The 20264-nt window shown below is 42.0% G+C and overlaps 1 protein-coding gene across 3 annotated transcripts in view; it reads left to right on the top strand.

Moving 5' to 3' along the window:
* HIVEP2 (HIVEP zinc finger 2) overlaps window positions 1-20264 on the top strand; it is a 428321-nt gene that overhangs the window by 334395 nt on the left and 73662 nt on the right. Inside the window, exon 1 of one of the 3 annotated variants that reach the window (XM_033936473.1) lies at window positions 4714-4941. The exons of 1 other annotated variant lie outside the window; for it this stretch is intronic. The gene's annotated coding sequence lies outside the window, so the exon portion shown is untranslated. Of the gene's footprint in view, window positions 1-4713; window positions 4965-20264 lie in introns of those variants that run through there. One more of the 3 variants, XM_033936472.1, reaches the window with a different exon arrangement.

The raw sequence follows: 20264 nt of genomic DNA, 5'->3' as shown, positions 1-20264 counted from the left end.
TTACACATATATGCTGATTTGCATATTTGTTTCTCTGCTTTTTATAAGTCTAAACTTTACTGCACAAGTTTTCCACTTTGCTGCTTTTTTCTATCACGTGTGTAACACCAGGCTCTCAGTTCACTGACCTCCTACCAGGCACCGTGGGAATTTTTCTGTAGGCAGGAGTACAGGAGACAATGTACTTAATGAAAAACATGCACAAAGTAGGTTTTTGTGATGATGCCTTGGCTGGAGCAAATGATTTGTCTTGAACCCTGATGTCACAAATATACAGATACTCCTGCTCAGAAAGATACTATGGCCATCTGAAATGTAAAATTATGTTTCCGTGGTTATACAAGGGCATAACAAAAAAAGAAATAAGAAGACTCCAGATAGTACAGAATACTGCAGTAAAAATTATATTTAATGCAAAAAAATACAATCACTCCCCTCTTATACAAACAGATCGGAGAAGGTTATCACGCCGCTGTACCAGGCCATGGTGCGCCCTCACCTGGAGTACTGCGTCCAGCACTGGTCGCCGTACATGAAAAAGGACAGGGTACTACTCAAAAGGGTCCAGAGAAGAGTGACTAGGATGGTTAAGGGGTTAGAGGAACTGCCGTACAGTGAAAGATTAGAGAAACTGGGCCTCTTCTCCCTCGAACAGAGGAGATTGAGAGGGGACATGATCAAAACATTCAAGGTACTGAAGGGAATAGACTTGGTAGATAAGGACAGGTTGTTCACCCTCTCCAAGGTAGGGAGAACGAGAGGACACTCTCTAAAGTTGAAAAGGGATAGATTTCGTACAAATGTAAGGAAGTTCTTCTTCACCCAGAGAGTGGTAGAAAACTGGAACAATCTTCCGGAGTCTGTCATAGGGGAATACATCCTCCAGGGATTCCTAGCAAAGTTAGACAAGTTCCTGCTGAACAAGGACATACACTGATAGGACTAGTCTCGGCTATGGCACTGGTCTTAGACTAGAGGGCCGCTGCATGAGCATGATGGACCACTGGTCTGACCCAGCAGCGGCAATTCTTATGTTCTTATCTATAATAATAAAATGCTAAGCGCGCATGCAGTCTTACCTCCGTGATCCGTAGGTCTGTGGTTGGCAAAAGTGCGCATGCGCGCATAGCTGTGCCAGTGGCCAACAGAGACAATGAAAAGCGCTGGACTCCCTGCTCTCCACCTCCTCAAGCCAGGAAATACGACCATACCTGCTCGCCACCTCCTCAAGCCAGGAAATACAGCCCCATTGGCTGAAGTTTATTTTTAAATTAAAAGCCGCGGGGGTGGCTCCTCTCACGAGCCGCACCTGCGTCAGAGAAGGCTTCCGACGCAGGCGTGGATCATGAGAGGAGCCGCCACAGCACCTTTAAACTTAAAAATAAACTCCGACAAGGGAATAATGGAGCATGCCAGACCGCGGGAAGGGAAGATAAGGGGGGGGCCGACAAAGCAATAACGGAGCAGGCCAGACCGCGGGAAGGGAAGGGGGGCCGGCAAGGGAATAATGGAGCAGGCCAGACCACTCGAAGATAAGGGGGGTGGGGAGAAATGCTGCAGCTGCTGCACAGGGACCTGGAGGGGAAGGATAATACCGCTGCTGCTGCTGCACAGAGAAGTGGAGGGGGAGGAAAATACTGCTGCTGTTGCTGCACAGGGAAGTGGGGTAGGGGAGGGAAATGCTGCTGCACAGGGAAATGGAGGGGGAGGGAATACTGCATAGGGGGCAGTGGGGGAGGGGAAATGCTGCTGCACAGGGAAATGGAGGGGGAGGGAATGCTGCATAGGGGGCAGGGAGAGAGACTGATAGAAAGAATGACAGTGGAAGGGAGACAGAAAGAAAGAAAGGAAGAAAGATACAGGGGCAGGGAGAGAGACAGAAAGATAGAGAAAGGAGGCCAGGGAAAGAGAAAGACAGCGGGAGGGAGACAGAAAGAAAAACAGACAGACATATATTCTAGCACCTGTTAACGTAACGGGCTAAAAGACTAGTGTACTTATAAAATCCTTCTGTTAACATTCACAACCTGACAAAATAATCAGCCAGAATTCATTAATAATCTTCTTATCCCATACAGTCCTTTTAAGACTCTCCGATCATCTGCTCAGAATCTCCTTTCTGGGGGGTGGGGTGCGGGGTGGGGCGGGGTTACATCCTATAATGGAACTTGCCTGGAGGCTTCTTTTACCAGTTTCCTGGCGTGTTTTTGTTGTCTCCTGTGGTTTGGTTATTTCGTTCACTGTACCTTCTTGTATGACCTTTCTGTATTGCTTCTGTGCATGGTTCCTTAATAAACATATTTAAAAAAGAATCTCCTTTCTATTCTGTCACTAAAATACATTAACACAATGAGGTCTTCTATTTTTTCTGGGAATGCTCCCTCTTTATGGAATAGTATCCCGGCTTATTTTTCAAGATGAATCTATCCTTAATCAATTTAAGACAAAGTTTAAGACTTTTCTATTTCTTGTCGCTTTTGAGAGCTAACTGCTCTTGTAAGGGCGACCTAGAATGATTTTACCCTCAGTATCTCCCCCTATTGTATTTCCCCTAAATGTTATCTTTTACCTTGAATATTGTAGTTAATGCCTTTTCACCTTCTATTCCCATTTGTCATGGTTTAAATGTCTCTGAATGTTGTTGTGTTCCTTAGAGATGTTTTGTCATTTTAAACCTGTATTTTAGCCAATGTATATTCTTATGATTTTGTGCACCACCTGATTAGGCGGTATAAGAAATTTTAAAGAAACTTGAAACTACTAGTGTCCACTACTCCATCCAGCCAGCATGTGGGATCTAAATATCCCACATGCTTAATTGTTGGCTTTGCATGTATTGAATGTCCTCTAGTATAGTGTTTATCAACTTGGTCCTGGAGTACCTCTTGCCAGTCAGGTTTTCATGTTATCCACAGTGAATAGGTATAAACTTGATTTGCATACACTGCCTCCATTATATGCATTATGTAAGCCCCTTAGACATCTTTTTGAAAGGCAGAATATCAAATCTTCTTAAAACTTGGAAACTTCCGCCCCCCCTCCTCCCTTTTTTTTTTTTTTACAAAACCGTAACAAGGTTTTTAGCGCTGGCCATGGTGGTAATATCTCCGATGCTCATATGAGCATCAGAGCCTTTACCACCGCGGTCGGTGCTTAAAAACGCTATCACGGTTTTGTAAAAGGGTGGGTAAGTTTCCAAATTTTATTAAGATTTGATATTATGCCTATCAAAAAGATGGCTAAGTGGTTTACATAAAATATAAAAATACAGCAGTTCCTTGGTTTGCAAGCATAATTCGTTCCAGAAGCATGCTCGCAATCCAAAGTACTGGTATAGCAAAGCAACTTTCCCCATAGGCCATAATGGCAACTCAGATGATTCGTTCCACCCGACAAGCTGACCCTGACCAGACCCCTGAGCCAACACCCCACCCGACCCCGGGAACCAGCAGTATTGCTCCCCCTGAGGCTACCGGCGCTGCTCCTTCCTTTCACGTTCGCCTCCACCCCCCCCCCCCCCACCCCGCCAACTGGCCCTGTCCTTACCCGTGTGCCGCCGGTGTTAGAAAGTGCCTGCCGCCAGTTTTCTGCTGGGCTGCTGCTGGGCCTTGAGCATCTGCGCATGCTCAAGGCCTTCTGGATCTCACCCTCTCCAAGATTCTCATGAGATCTCGAGTCTCATGAGAATCTTGGAGAGGGTGATTTCCAGAAGGCTTGCGAGTTACAATTTGCTCGTTTTGCAAAACACTCGCAAACTGAGGTTTGACTGTAGCTATAAAACAAAAGAAAATCAAAATTATGTTAGGACTGTAACATGAAAGTGTGGAAAAAGGGGTTGTACTACAGTATATATCAGTGGTCTCAAACTCAAACCCTTTGCAGGGCCACATTTTGGATTTTTGTAGGTACTTGGAGGGCTTCAGAAAAAATAGTTAATGTCTTATTAAAGAAATGACAATTTTGCATGAGGTAAAACGCTTAATTTTACTTTTGTGATTATGATAAACATACCGAGGGCCTCAAAATAGTACCTATGAGGACACACGTGAGCGGCGAGTTTGAGACCACTGGTATGTATAGAAAAGTAGGGCAGGACAATGCAAAAGGGACTGAAGCGTTGAAATCTGCTATGGTAATACAAAATTAAAAATAATAAAAAGGAAAAATTTAAAAATAAGCATCCGCAAACAAAAATGTTTTAAGGTCTTTTTCGAAAGGGCAGCTAATAACCTTTTTCCTCCTTTATTTTTTTTTCTGTTATGTTACTATTGAGAGAGGTATCCAAGGCTTGTGCCACTCCTCTGCCTGACACACAGGTGTCTGCCTTCCAGTGCTAGTACAGACAGTTTACCAGAGCTCAGGTGTTAAAGACACCGATGGAAACAAAAACAGGTCAGGAAGGGCAGAGATGTGAAGATAGCTGGGGTGTCAGCTTGCACACGAGCCCAACGTGCCTCTCAACGCCCCCAGGAGAACGAATTCGTTTGGTACTGAACTGGCTTTTCCCTTGTACCCTGGCAGCGCTCCAGCACACCCTGCTCCCTGCCAGATGTGCTGCGCCACGCGCCAGCGTGCCCACTCGGTTCCTCAAAAGACACAAAAGGTGTAAAAATAGCTCGTGCAAATGAGGCGAGGACGTCAGCAGCCGGCTGCGTGTGGGCGGTCGGATAAGGCTGGGTTTCTGGAAAGGGCACCTGATGGGGGGGGGGGGGGGCGCTGCTCTACAGTTTCAGGCCGGCCGCCTGAAGTCAGTCGTTCGCGGCACCTGACCAAACTCTGCGGCCGCCCACAGCAACAACGGCAAGTTTTTCACCAAAGCCCAGGAAGCGGGAAGGCAGGGTGCAAAAGCCACCTCTAAAAATAACTCCGCGACTTGTGTGTATTTTTAGCACCTGCGACTCTCAGTTGGTTTCCTTTTCGAAGGCTGATACTTCATTTTTGGTAACAGCTTTCTGTTTCTAAATGTAAGCTGAGAGCGTGACCTGCGGTCAAGGGAAAGGACCTAAATGGGGGGAAAAAAAAAGTTTCCATACTCATTATCTGTTAATGTGTATTGGGTTTTTTTTTGTTTTTTTTAACTGAGAACTGTGCAGACCTAAAGCATAAACTCGCATTTAAGCTCTTCCTTCCTATTTTAAGGAGATTTCTACAAGATGGCAACCATTTTAAAGCATGCACCCACCTTGGGGGTTTTCAGTCATGTATGTGCGGCTGTAGCCACCTACGTGCATAAATGTCCTCTCATAAAATAGTTACCAGTGAAAGACCTTGTTGCATAACATGATGGCATGTCCTTTGTGGGTGAATGTGCACAGAGGTGGAGCTTGAGCAGAGCAGTACTTGAGAAATGTCAGCACGGCCATTTATACCAGCTCTAGGGCTTTTATATTTGTTTTATTTATTATGATTTATTAACTGTCTTTTTGAAGGGATTCACCCAAACTGGTGTACAGCAGGTGCTGTTTAGCATAAAACTTACAGTTTTAACAGCATAACAATAGTAAAATCATGTCCAAATATAAGCATGAATACAATCAGAGGTAAATTTGGAAATGGCGAATTGGAACCAAGTAATAGAACTAACATGAAACAGTTGCTGAAATTTACACATTTAACAGCACTGTACAATGATAATATAAACCAAGGGCCCCTTTTAAGAAGCCGCGTTAGCGCGCGCGACTTTTAATCACGCACTAACCCCCGCGCTGCCAAAAAACTACTGCCTGCTCAAGAGGAGGCGGTAGCAGCTAGTGCGGCCGGCAGTTTAGCGCACCTTCGTAAAAGGAGCCCTAAATGTGATAAATGTCAGTACAATACAATAATAGCATGGAAGAATATTCAAGTAATATACAATAGATATGAGTTAATACAATGTCAGCATGATTGCAATGAAATACCTATTAAGCATTAGAACGTTTGAATAACATAAATATGATGTGAATGTTGTTCCTGCAACACAGTGAGACATCTTACTATATAGCCAGGGGCCACATTCAGATATATAGACGGGGACCTGGTGGGTAGTATAAAGTGAATTGGGTTAAACAGAATGGTGGCCAAACTCAAGGCAAGGTCCTATATAGGCAAGGCAAGGCAAGGTTTTAAGAACTGGTCTAAGTTACAGTGTGTATAGCAAGCTAGTCCATGTGTGGTGAGTGTCTGGCCAGTCACTACTTGTATTTAAAGGCTTGGGAGAAGTGCCAAGCTTTCACTTATTTTCTGTAGTAGAGCTAGTCTTGAGCTAGACATAACCACTTGGGGAGTGTTGGGGCAACTCCTGAGAAGGCTCGCTGATGAGTATCCCAAAGGATGCTTTAACTAGGGACCTTCTTATAAAATTACCTCCAGAGTAATTCTATAAGGTGTGCACACACTTAGGTGATGATTACCGTATTTCGAACGAACAGAACAGGGGAAAACAAAACCACAGATACAAATACACCAAAACAGAATGGAATTGTCCAGATCAGAATGATGTGCATTAAGAAAGTGTCCTCCAACTCATCTGATAACGTGAAGATCTTTAGTTCTCCAATGTCACAATGGTACATTTAAACGACTCTATGGCTCAATGACTCAACTCGACATGTACATGTTTCGGCCAACAGGCCCGCCTCAGGAGTCTTGAGAATCACGAATGATGATATACAAAAAATGCTACTACTCACATAGGTTTGACCAAAATTCCAATAGGAATATTTTTTACGGCTTGCGAATTAAAACTAATGCATTAGCCGGCACACAGTTTTAATTCGCAAGCCGAAAAAAATATTCCTATTGGAATTTTGGTCAAACCTACGTGAGTGATAGCATTTTTTGTATATTATCATTCGTGATTCTTAAGACTCCTGAGGCAGGCCTGTTGGCCGAAACATATACATGTCAAGTCAAGTCATTGAGCCATAGAGTCGTTTGAATGTACCATTGTGACATTGGAGAAATAAAGATCTTCACGTTATCAGATGAGTTGGAGGACACGATTACCGTATTTCCCCATATATAGGCTGTCCCCATGTATAGGCTGCAAAAAATGCCTATACGAGTTTAAAAACTGGTAGATAAGCCGCCCCATTGTATTAGTTCTCATGGGCAAGAAGTAAGAGGAAGTACTTTTGGGAAGGGGACGGAGTTTGTTATCAACTTACACATTTTGCATTAATTTTTTCATATGGAATTGAATAATTGCAAACCAAAGAAAGCTAAATAGTCACGTTGTGATGCTCCTTTCATTTGCAAAGCAAAACATGTACATCTTTCCAACTTTATACGCTAGATCAGTGGTTCCCAACCCTGTCCTGGAGGACCACCAGCCAGTCAGGTTTTTGGGATAGCCCTAATGAATATGGATGAGAGAGATTTGCATATAATGTAGGTGGTAGGCATGCAAATCTGCTCCATGCATATTCATTAGGGCTATCCTGAAAACCTGACTGGCTGATGGTCCTCCAGGACAGGGTTAGGAACCACTGCTCTGGATGCACCACTAGAAATCATCGCTGATAAACCTTCAGTCTCACTCACTGTGGTAGTTAATCTCACACTTGGAGATCAGACCTCCCTTGGTGTCCTTGGTTGGGGATGTGGAGGGGAGAAGATTTTCTCGAAGCTCTTTGGATTAATTGATTAAATTGTAATGCTGTCTTTACTGGAGTATTTGGGTCTTGGCTGACTCACTGTCTGGTCCTGTAAAATTAATACACACATTAACCTCCCATGAACTGCACTGTGCTTAGGCAAATTACAATGCTGGCCTTTTCTTAATGAAGCAATTTAATCAAAAGGTTCAGTGAATTGCTAAATGACTCTCCTTGGTCTTTGAACTGTGCACTCTTTTGACCTGTTTAATTTCTAGGCTTTTTGAAAAGTTAGTGAAAAAGCTTTTTGCAATGCGTTCTCACTATTTGGGTGTTCAGTATTCATTATTTTGCTTATCCGCTGATGTGTGAATTGTGACTAATATTTACCATTTGCGCATATGCGTCCACCCTTCAAAGCAATTTTGGAACTCTTTTTCTGGAATGGCCATCAGAAGCTGTCGTCATATTAGCTTTGATATTCTAAATGTCACCAATATGTCTTCCTTTCAATATTTATATTCAGGTAAAGAAAAAAGTCATTGGGGGCCAGATCAGGTGAGTAGGAAGGGTGGCTAAAAACTGCCTCACAGATAGTGCCATGTACACTGGTGCGAGCTGGTGCATTGTCGTGATGCAAGAGCCATGAGGGACCATTTTTGCACACACCATTCTCATGCTAAGATTTTCAGTTAAGATGTTCCTGTTTCTCTATCAATGTTTACTTGATCTGCTAGGCTTCTCACAGTCAGCCGACAATTTTGACGCACAATTTGACAAATATTTGCAATGTTTTCATCAATTCTGCTTGTTACTAGCTGCCCTGACCTCTCTTCATCAGTGATGCTTTCTCTCCCCTCAGAAAAACATTTAATCCATTTGTGCACTGCTGTTTTCTTCATGGCATTATCCCCATAAACTTGGACTAACATGTCCCTGATTTCACTTCCACTCTTGCTAAGTTTAACAAGAAATTTAATGTTTGTTTGTTTCTCTAATTCAAGCTCCAATATTCTTGCAATGGCACACAAAAACATGCAACAACTATAATGAACATATGTTGACAGTAGACCAATCAAAACTCCTATGTATTATTTTAAATTTGGCTATTAAAATTGTTTTACGTCACTGGAAGGATGTCTCTACAGCTGAGTACATCACTTGGTGGAACACTGTTTGTCTCACTGCCAAATATGAGAGGGTTGTTGCTGAAGGAACTAATGCTGTGTGTTTTACTAAATTATGGGAAGCCTTTTTTGATGTATAGTTATTTTCCCTTTCAATCTGTTTGACTTCATTATTTTATACTATATAATTTAGTGTACATCCATATTGCATGTGTATAGGTTGTTTTAGGGGGTTTTTGTGAATAGGTATCATTTAATATGGTATCATACTGCTGTATAATTTGATATTTGTATTGTTTATTCTATATAATAAAAACTTATTGAACTTTTTTTTTAAAAAGGACAGTTTAGAATTTATAATAATCCCAAAATAGTACAATGACAGGCAAAATGAAATGATTGAAAAGATTAAGGGGTATTTGAGGGTCACTAAAAGGGCCAATTATCCAGCAAATAATCATCTTAGACGTGTTAAGAACCAGCTTGTGGGACACAAGCCTTCCAAAGCGAACATGGTGTCCTGTAGGAGCAATAAAAATCAGGTGCAAAAAGTGAAGAAAGATTAGAAGAATGTCATCTGTATAGATGAAAAATGTGTGTTATGATCTTGGATCAAAGTGGCTGAAGAACTGAGAAAGATATTGAAGAGCAGCAGTGAGAGTACTGAACCCTGAGGAACCCTACAATGCACGTGTAATCTTTAGAAGTGGACCTCGTAGCAGAAACAACAAAATCCCAATTTGCTAAGAATGATTTAAACTAACTTACCATAATACATTACCAGAGAAATAAAAAAAAGCAAGTTAAGCTGTCAAAAGTATGTGATCAGCCAGGCAAAAGCAGCCAAAATATCGAGAGATACCAAAAAAGCAATGTCTTCCCTTTCAAGAATGGAATATAATTTGCTAAGTAAGGCGGTAATGGTAGTTTCAGTACTATGGTTTGATCAGAATCCTGTTTGCCTAGGGCACAAAATCCACTGTTGATCAACATATGCTGAAAGCTGATCAAAAACAATTTTCTCAGTAACTTTAGTGGCAATGGGAAGATTGGAAACATGCCGATAATCAGATGGGTTTAGTGGATCTAGTGACTTTAAGAAGTGGTCTGGCTACATCTCTTTTCCATGACTGTGGAACAAGCCTCAATGAAAGAGACAATGAGACCATGTGTAAAAGGAATGGAGAAAGACTATGTCTGTGAATCTTGAGCCAACTAGATGGCAAAGGTTTCAGTAAACAGATAGTGAGGTGCATATTCACTAAAAAAATATGACCATATCACAGAGACATACCATGACTCGCATTGGCTTCCAATAGAAGCGAGAGTGAACTTCAAATTCTACTGCTTACTTTACAAGGCTATCAACGGAGAAAGCCCAACTTACTGGAATAACAGACTAAATCAATCCTCCTCAATCAGACACAGAAGAATACATTCGCTATTCTATTACCCACCATCCAAAAATGTCAAACTCTATAAACCCTTAGTACTCTCTAATTTTCTAGTTACCAAACATTTTCTAAAACCCATAATTCTCCCTTAAAATTTTATCTCATCGTTTATTCTATTACTTCAAAGTTGAAATGTATTTCTTGTTTTAGTTTGGATGTAATCCGCCTTGAACCGCAAGGTAATGGCGGAATAGAAATCACTAATGTAATGTAATATGCTTTAGAAGAATATTGAACTTGGTAAGAAAGGAATGGAAAAGTCAATCCACTGTGATAAACTCCGTCTAATCCGTTCCATAACTTCAGCACTAGAACCCTCCTCCATTCAAATCCTAATCCACTATGATCATTTCACACATAGATTACTGCAACTCACTCTATCATGGAATAACCCAAAAAGAAACTCGCCAAATACAACTAATTCAAAATACAGTGGTACCTTGGTTTACGAGCATAATTCGTTCCAGAAGCATGCTAGTAATCCAAAGTACTCATATCAAAGCAACTTTCCCCATAGGCCATAATGGCAACGCTGACAATTCGTTCCAGAACCCAAAAGGTGCCGAGGAAGTGGCAAGGATTGGCCCAGGGGTCTGTACCTGTTGGGTGCCGGGTCTGTAGTAACGCTTCCTCCATCCACCAGCCACTGAAGAACCCCGCAGTGCCGCTTCAGTGGGATGCCTCATCTGTCTGCCAGTCGCTAAAGAACACCTGAGCCCACACAGCGCCGTTTCAGGGGCAGTCCTCTTCCGTCCGCCGGCCAGCTTTCCACTCCGGGTGCCTTCCGCATGTTAGAGAGCCTCTATCTGAGCCCACGCAGTGTTTTGCTCGTCATGCAAAACACTCGCAAACTGCGTTACTCGCAAACCGAGGTTCCACTGTACAACTATTAAACTCATTCATAAAGCAAAAAAATATGACCATGTCACCCCCCTACTCCAAGAATCTCACTGGTTACCAATCTCTCATAGAACAACTTACAAAATCCTTCTCTTAGCCTTTAAGATCAAGACTTCTCACCAGCCTGCCTTCCTTGATAAATATCTTATTCCACATACCCCTTCCAGGGCCCTCAAGTCCACTAACCAGAACTTACTAACAGTCCCTCCAATCAAAGATTTATACTATACCAGAAACACAATTTTCTCAGTTGTTGCGCCCTCTCTCTGGAATGCAATGCCATCAAATCTTCATTCTGAAAATTCTTTAAACAAGTTTAAAACACTCTTCAAGACATTTCTCTTTAAAGATGCTTATCAAAATTCCAACTGAAGTCCCAAATAAAAACAGGACAACAAAAACGCTTCCAGGAAGTGATACCCCATTTTTTCCTTTTGTCTTATCCTCCCCTCCTTTCCTCATTTTATTTTTATTTATTCAATGTAATTTAAAAACCTTCCCTTCCCTTTTCTTTCCTTTTGCTTCATACCCTTCGTAATCAAATCTTTATATCGACATTATCCCCCTTATTTTTATTTGGTTTTTTTTATATATACAATTTTTTTATAATTTTTATCTCTTATTATTGTAAACCGACCAGATACTTGAGATGGTCTGTATATCAAAATATTAATTAACTTGAAACTTAATAAACTTGAAGAGACAGAAGAATCCTGGTTTAATCAAGGGAACACTCGGACTAACAAAAGGACAATTGTGCTAGTTTAGAAACTTTATTTTGAAAATGTGAAACTAAGGTATTGGCTTACAATAGGATCTGCACCGAAAATGTGGGGTCACAATGACAATTTGAAAAAGCTTATTAGAAGGGTTATTAGTGTCATGAATAATCCATGAAGAGTATTTTTGTTTTGCCAATCTGATTTCATAATTATAATGATTTACATTTCCTGAAGGCTAATAACAGTGTTAGGGGTATGGTGTTTCCTCCACAATCACTCTTCTCCTATAAGAAAAGACTTAAAGAGGTTCTTCCGCTTGTAGAAGAAACGTCTGAGAGGAGATATGATTGAAGTTTGCATAATCCTGAATGGGTAGAAATGAATTGATTTTTTTTACTCCATTAAAAATTACAAAGACTAGCAGCCTGTTTTACAAAGCCGTGCGGCAACAGCCCCGAAGTCCTTTAAATTTTATTGGCTTCGGGGCCATTACCGCGCAGCAGCTGCTAGTGCGGCTTTGTAAAACAGGTCCTAGGGAACACTCGATGGAAGTTACAGGGAAATACTTTTAAAACCAATAGGAAGAAATAGTTTTTTCACTCAGAGACTAGTTAAGCTCTGGAACGCATTGCCAGAGGATCTGGTAACAGCAATTAACATAGCTGGTTTAAAAAAAAGGTTTGGACAAGTTCCTGGAGGAAAAGTCTATAGTCTGCTATTGAGACAGACATGGGGATTGGTAGCATTGAATATTACTACTATTTGGACTTTTGCCAAGTACTTGTGACCTCAATTGACCACTGTGGAAATAGGATACTGGGCTAGATGGTCCATTGGTCAGTATGACTATTCTTATGTTCTTATGTTGAACAGGTCAATTTAACTCTCCATTGCCTTAGGTACAGACTTAGATTGTGAGCCCTCCAGGGATAGGGAAATATGTACTGTACCTGAATGTAACTCACCTTGAGCTACAGCTGAAAAAGGCAAAAACCTACATCCAAATAAATAAACTCACTCTACCCAAACTCCTTCCCTGGGCACATCTTCTTGTACTGCACATACTTTTAAGCCTGACCTAATTTTATAAGAAGCTTTATACACACGCTAAAGATTTATAAAACTACTTCCATGTGTCTTTCCTATTGAATGTATGTTTTTCTCCACCCTCTATCTACCGAAAACCATGCCCTCTTTTTAAGCACGTGGCTTTGGGAGTGTTTGCTGCATTGGAATGTCCCGCGGGTTGGAACTCTTGGCAAGTCATGCTCTTGCTAACCAACCCAGAAATTCAGGGCCAAATAGCGGTAATTCTGTAAGGAGATGTCTAGTTGTAGGCAGTAGGAATGCACATAAACAAATAGTGGTTTTCTAGTTATTTAATAATAATTCATTCAAATATAACCTGTGCCTCACACTTAAACACCACTATATATATATATATAGGCTGCTGCTCGAGCCACATTTCTATTTTAAAAATTCCTCATAGATCTTTATAATAAAAGAATTTCGTAATTGAACTCAAGCGCTCACAGTTACAATGCCGTTAATGTATTTTTGGGCATATAACTTTAATGTGAGCTATCGGTCCTTTTATTATTATTAATTACTTAAAATTTTTATTCTGTTTTATTTTAACTATTAACTGTAGCCATGTACTACAAAAATTTTCTTAAATCGTTATTGTAGTAGTACTTAGCTTGTGAATACTACACAGCCATCAAGAAACGACGGAAGATCTCCGTTTCGCTTTCTCACTGTAGAACAGAGCTTCTTCGGGAGCACTATGATTAATCTTATCAGCATTTTTAGAGAAATATTTATTATACGGGCGGTTCAAAAACTCCAGACTCTCAGTCTTCGCTTCAGTTTACACAGCGTCTTTCATCACATCCGGGAGTAATCAAGTTATTTAGACACATAAGTGGCCTCTTACAGAATACCAACTAGCAGGAAAGTACATGCCATATTGCAATGTCATGTACTATGGTGGTAGGCATGCGTGTCAGTGGAGAGTGCAAAAATGTGCATAAAGAATAGAACAGTATAATTTTTGTGTGTTCTGGCTAACAGCTAGTAATGGGGACCAGTTGTGGGGCTAGTAAGCTTTTATGCTTAAATGTATTCCAGTAATGTTACTATGTTATAAAGCAAAGTAGGTGCCTGATTTCCTTTACAGAATATGTTTGAAAAGGGCACCTGTGTACCCTCTTATCTGGGGCGTGTTATAGAATTACTCTCTTGGTCCAAAGAATGGAAGGTTTCTTGTATTAATATGGGGCTGATCCCTTTTGCTATAGAATTCACCTGCAAGGTTAGCGAATGTCATGGAATACAAACATCTATTACAGTAGTGTATTTAGTAAGAAAGATTGCCTCCTCCATATTTTTAAAGAATTACATTACATTACATTAGTGATTTCTATTCCGCCATTACCTTGCAGTTCAAGGTGGATTACATATGAAATGTCAGGACATTAGAAGGACATACAGTCATTAGAAGTACATCAGGACATTAGATGTACATAAGGAGTAGTTTGTACATTTTTAAAGTTGCTAAGGATTAGAGAGTGTAGCAGGTGATGCTTGGGACAGTTCTGACTGTGTTAGATCGGTTTTATGTGTTTTTTTAAATAGAAGGGTTTTTCTTTTTTGAAGGTTTTGTAGTCTGTGGTCGTGGTGAATAGATTGTAGATTTGGTGGTCCAGTGTTGCAGCTCGAGTGGCTAGGGGGTTTGAACTGACAGTTTTCCCTTTTGCTTTTTTGTTTTATTTTTTATTTAAAAACATCATAAATCTATCCTGTCATGGCTAATCTATGCACTAATATTGATTTTCCCAGTGGGGCTTCACCTAATCACTTGTCACACTCTGTAAGTGTTTCATAAACCATCCTCAGGTCTGAGTCCATGAGGACTGGAGATTGCAAATAAGTTGGGGAAGTGCAAAATGATGCAGGAAGACTGAAGTGTATTTTAGACTTTTAGTATATGGGACATAAATGCCTGCCGAAATAGGAATAGAATCAGTGACTGACATTTAACTCCAGATGGATCTGGTTGCTATGACAGTAAACGCATGCCTACGATACAGTACAAGCACAGTGATGTAGACCTAAATCCTAGAATCAGCTCAGAGGACCCTAGAGTTTGTGCAAATGTTCATGCCAATATTTTTCAAGTACACTTGTTAAATTATAGTATTTTACGAGAGTGTTTCAAAATGTAACAGCCAGTTGACAGTTTTTCATGAGACGAACACCCTTTGCATTTCAAATTCCCTTGCAGGTAGATAACATTCTTAGAGGAAGTGTTGACACTGCCCAATAGATGGCATGGCGTGCTTAATCGGTAGGGCACCATATACAAAATGGTAGCACCCTTAGCTGTTTGCAACTTAGAGGAGCAGCGAGCAGTCATCAGAATTTTGTGGTCGGGGGTGGGAGGGGGGTGAAACCTTGTGAAATTCATAGAAGAATGCTACAACAGTATGGAGATGCCTGCATTGGTGAAAAAAGAGCGTACGAGTGGGTAGATGCATTAAAAAATTGATGAACATCAATCCCTGATGAGGATCACTCCGGTCGTCCCAGCATGGCCGTCACTGATTTATTTATTTATTTAATTAGTTTTCTATCCTGTTGTCCTGAAAGAGCTCAGAACGGCTTACAGTTTAAACATACATATTATACATTTGACAGGTTACAATTTGACAATTACAGAATAAGTTTACACTTCTCCCTCCGTATTCGCAGTTTCAGCAATCGCAGTTTCGATGATTCACAGTTTTTAGCATGCTGGCTCCTTCCCCCCCCCCCCAATTACATCAGCTTGCATAGAGAATTCGCTGATTCCAAGCGTTTACAGAGAAAACCGCTGATTCCCAGCACTTTCTTCACCATGTTTTGCCTCTACTTCAGGAACAGGCCAGGTCTCCCATCATGTTATTCGCAGTTTCACCATTTTCACGATGGTTTTACAGTGTTCTCCCCAGGGCCTTTTAGCTGGGCGCTCCGCCCGCCTAATTTAGATGACCGCTCGGCTGTCATCTATTGGGAATCCTGCTGCTGCCGATGCTCAATATAAAAAAATCCCCCCCAAAATCACCTCTCACCAGCTTGGAGATGCGAACTCATGCTTTGGGGCTCTAAGGTGTGCATGCTGGCTTCCCTTCTCTTCCCTCCGAAACCGGAAGTTACGTCATGGGGGAGGGGGGAGAAGGGAAGACGACATGCACACTTTAGAGCCCCAAAGCATGAGTTCGCTATGGGCTAAGGCAGGAGACTGGTCAATGACGGATAGAAGCTTACAACTTGCTTTGGGCCTTCCTTGCTGCCAGGTCCTGCCTACTTTCTGTTTCTGCGAAGGCAGGACCTGGCAACGAGGAAGGCCAGAAGCAAGTTGTAAGCTTCCCTCCGTCACTGACCTATGCCTAATGAGCAAAAAAGTCACGGCGCAAGGGAAGCCTCCCCTTCGCTCGTTTGGAAACTTCACCGCAGCGCAGGATGCCTATGGTGCAGGACAGGACACTGAACAAATCGGACCTCGCACTCTCTTCCACGCTGTCCTTCACAACCTCGCTGCTTAAAGCGTGGTCACCACCTGTTTGATACCAGTTCATCGCCGATTCCCCCTCTCCCATTCTCCGAATCATCATCATGTCCAGGTTATCGCAGGATGAAGTATACAATGGCTATCCGATGCAGTTAATCCCGGCCAGATCGGTGGTATTCTACGTAACGGGGACCCTTTCTTCGTTGGCAGGAAATTGATGATCAATGGCAAGCATGTGCCCTCTTTTGACGCCCTCCTGTCAGAGTTGACTAGGCACGTGCCCATGCCGCAGGGATCTGTGCTGCGGATCTTCACGCTGTGCGAGGGCCACCCTGTGAGCACCATGAATGACATCCTGTCAGGCCACACCTACATCGTAGCAAACAAGGAATCTTTCTGGGAGCTCGAGTACGTGATGTCATTGTGCGAGGGGGTTGCCGGTAGTAGAAGTCAGGTGGACTGGTCTGGACTTGTACGTTAGAGGGGTGTGAGTGACATATAACTCCATGATTGATATGACTTGATTACTAGTTGACAAAGGGCCAAAATTCATTTGTAGATATGTTTTGATATTATTGTATATTTAGCTATTTGTCACTGGAAAAAAAACTGCAGGTACAGTATTATTGTGGTATTTTTTCCCCGCTGGATTTGAAGTTTTCTGTATTCACGGTTCTGTTAATCCCCTTTCGCAGCGAATACGGAGGGAGACGTGTACAATACAAGGTTGTATCCTAACTTGATACAAACAGATAGTTTTCATGTGTTGTGCTGCAGCAGAGAGACTATCGTTTGGGGGGGGGGGTGTTAACTCTTTTGAAAGTGAGTAAAAGGTGGTCAGGCAAATTTTAATGGTGTCGGTGTTCTGTACGCAACTGTGAGTATTGAATGTTCACTGATATAGAACAGAGCTAAGGTAACAGGGAAAAGCAGACAAGAAACCTGCAGAATGAAGTGGATCATGCTGATGCCATTATTCGTGAAAACATGCTCATTTCTTTAGAACAGGGTTAGGGAACTCCGGTCCTCAAGAGCCGTATTCCAGTCGGGTTTTCAGGATTTCCCCAATGAATATGCATTGAAAGCAGTGCATGTAAATCTCATGCATATTCATTGAGGAAATCCTGAAAACCCGACTGGAATACGGCTCTCGAGGACCGGAGTTCCTACCCCTGCTTTAGAAGTTCTGACCAGGGATTTGGATGTCGCTGTCGGAAACGCACATACCATTGTCACAGAGGTGCTCAAGTATAGCAAGTTTTGTACACAGTAGGTGCCTAGGATGCTGACTAATGAGCACAAGACGATTCGTGTTTAGACTTCCACAGCCTTTTTGGCATGGTATAACAATTTTATTTATTTATTCATTCCATTTTTTTTTTTTACACCGTTCTCCCAGGGGAGCTCAGAATGGTTTACATGAATTTATTCAGGTACTCAAGCATTTTTCTCTGTCTGTCCCGGCAGTCTCACAATCTACCTGAGACAATGGGGGGATTAAGTGGCTTGCCCAGGGTCACAGGGAGCAGTGTAGGTTTGATGATGAAGGAGAATGCTTCCTGGCACTTATCCTTACAGGGGACGAAACCTGGGTGCATCACTATGAGCTTGAAAGCAAGAGGCAGTCTTCACAAAGACATCGCACTTCATCTTCAGTCAAGAAGATGTTCAAGTCTGAACCCTCCGCTGGAAAGGTCCTGTTCATTCTCTTCTGTGATATGAATGGACCAGTTTTGGAGCACTATCAGGAAAAGGGTGAAACAGTGAATAGTGCCTAATACAGTGCAACACTGGAGGAGGGGCTGAAGCCAAAAATACGGAGCCGTCGCAGAAGACTTTCATCTAATGGTATTCTTTTCCCTCATGGTAATACACGCCCTCGCACCGCCACTACAACTTGACACCATTCGGAGATTGAGATTTCAGTTCTTACAGCATCCTCTGTACAGCCCCTGATCTTGCTCCCTCTGATCATGTGTTGTACCCTTGAAGGATGCCGTAAGAGGACGAAGATTTGGAAGCTATGACCAGGTCAAAGAAGCGGTGCATTACTGGCTGAAGGCACAACCAGAAACATTTTTTTTCCAGTGGAATAAAGAAGATAGTGCAATGGTGTGAGAAATGTGTTGAAAAGAGGGTGATTATGTAGAAAAACGACATATAACTTGTATCTCTAGTTAACCTTTTGAAACACCCTCGGATAATCTAGGTGTATACGTTTGTACTCAGCCTATTGTTCATGTACTTCTGTGCTGTTCTTATACAACATAAAGAATGATTCCCATTATAAAATTACCATCTTATAGATAATTTCATAGCCGTGCCTATATAATGTGTATTTTCACATGTCTATTTTATAGTCAAGTATATGCCTATTTAGCTATGAAATATTAGCGTAGGCAAAAAAACAACCATATGTACACATGGGCGCTAGCACTTTAACCAGCTCGAGGACTGACATAAATGCTAGCTTGTACTTTCTGCAACTACACCTAAACGGTAAAAAGTAAAGGGTTATGGACTTGAAATACCACCTTTCCATAGGTGCAATCAAAGTGCTTTTCATATACTATATGTAGGTACTCTTTTCTGTCCCTAATGGGTTCACAGTCTAAGTTCTTGTACCTGGAGCAGTGGAGAGTTAAGTGACTTGCCAGGGTCACAAGGAGCTGCAGTAGAAATTGAACCCAGTTCCCCAGGATCTCAGCATTAACCACATGTAAATTAAGGAATCTTTTAATCTACATGTGTAAGTGTCCGCTTAACTGCATAAATGACTAAAATGTACACATGTTCTTGGTGTCTAAAACTAGGCAGCTCCTTATAAAATTACTCTCCTTTAGAAGCCGAAATAATGTGTGCTAAATACAAATTCTGTAATGGTAGTTGGGTGTGCAAGTGCTGTTATTGAATACTAGCATGTCTTCATTTATCTGCCTAACTTTAGGTATTTAGGCGCATAAATTATAATATTGTATAACTCATGTTATTGTATAACTCATATGTGAAGTGCCTTAGGTATTTGGGCCAATCAGGGCCTTAGGCCTCTCCACATTGCATCCCAAGATGCAATGTGAAAGGGGAAAGCCTGCCATTTTGAAGAGGTGGGCCTATCAGCAACAGGGAGTGGGCATCCCTCTTGCTGGCTTTCTTCAACAAGGTATGAGGGTTTTTTTGGGAGGGTTTGGAGGAGGTGTGCTCAAGCTAGGGGGTGGGGTGTCTTACCTGAACCCCCCAGTCAGCCAGGACCTTCTTGGGAGGGAGGGGTGGGGGGGGGTCCAGGTTCTCATTCAGGGATGTATGGGTGGCCAAGGCAGGAGGAAGTGGGTATCTCTCCTGCTGACTTTGTTTAAAGTTGTTGGGGAGGGAAGCCATCGTCGGGTGGTGAAGTGTGTGTGTGTATGGAGGGGGGGGGGGGGTTCCAGGTAGCCGAGGCAGAAGGGAGTGGGCATCCTTCCTGCCTCGCTTCTTTTTTTGGTAGTGGTCGCTGGGGGAGGAGTAAGCATAACTCTTTTTTTAATGGGGACAGATATATTGTGTGTGTGTGTAACACACATCTGTACTTTTTTTTTTGTTTAAAGAGTCTTCCTAACCCTAACCCCATATAGCTGAGTGGCAGAGTGATGCTTCAGAGCTTCTCCTGCCGCTCATCTGTTCAGGCTTCCCATACCGACTCTGCACATATGTGAAAGTTGCTCTTCCAGTGACTGGTGGGCTGACCTCCAAAACTAATTTGCATGCAAAGTTGGTTATACATCGATCGCCGTTTTAAAATTGGACAATAAATTGGCTCACAGCGACCCACTCAGCTAGAATGACCATTTTTTGTGCATCCAGGCCTTAAAGCCATTTCGACATGTAAACCCCCTATGTAACCCTCTAAGATTAACCCCTTAGTGTTCTGAGTTGAGGCTGCTGATGCCAAAGTCTAGAAA

Source organism: Geotrypetes seraphini, chromosome 3 (genome assembly GCF_902459505.1).
Source record: "Geotrypetes seraphini chromosome 3, aGeoSer1.1, whole genome shotgun sequence".
In the NCBI taxonomy this organism is placed as follows: domain Eukaryota; kingdom Metazoa; phylum Chordata; class Amphibia; order Gymnophiona; family Dermophiidae; genus Geotrypetes; species Geotrypetes seraphini.
Note: the sequence above shows the minus strand (reverse complement) of the source record. Positions and strands in the feature narration are given on the sequence as shown.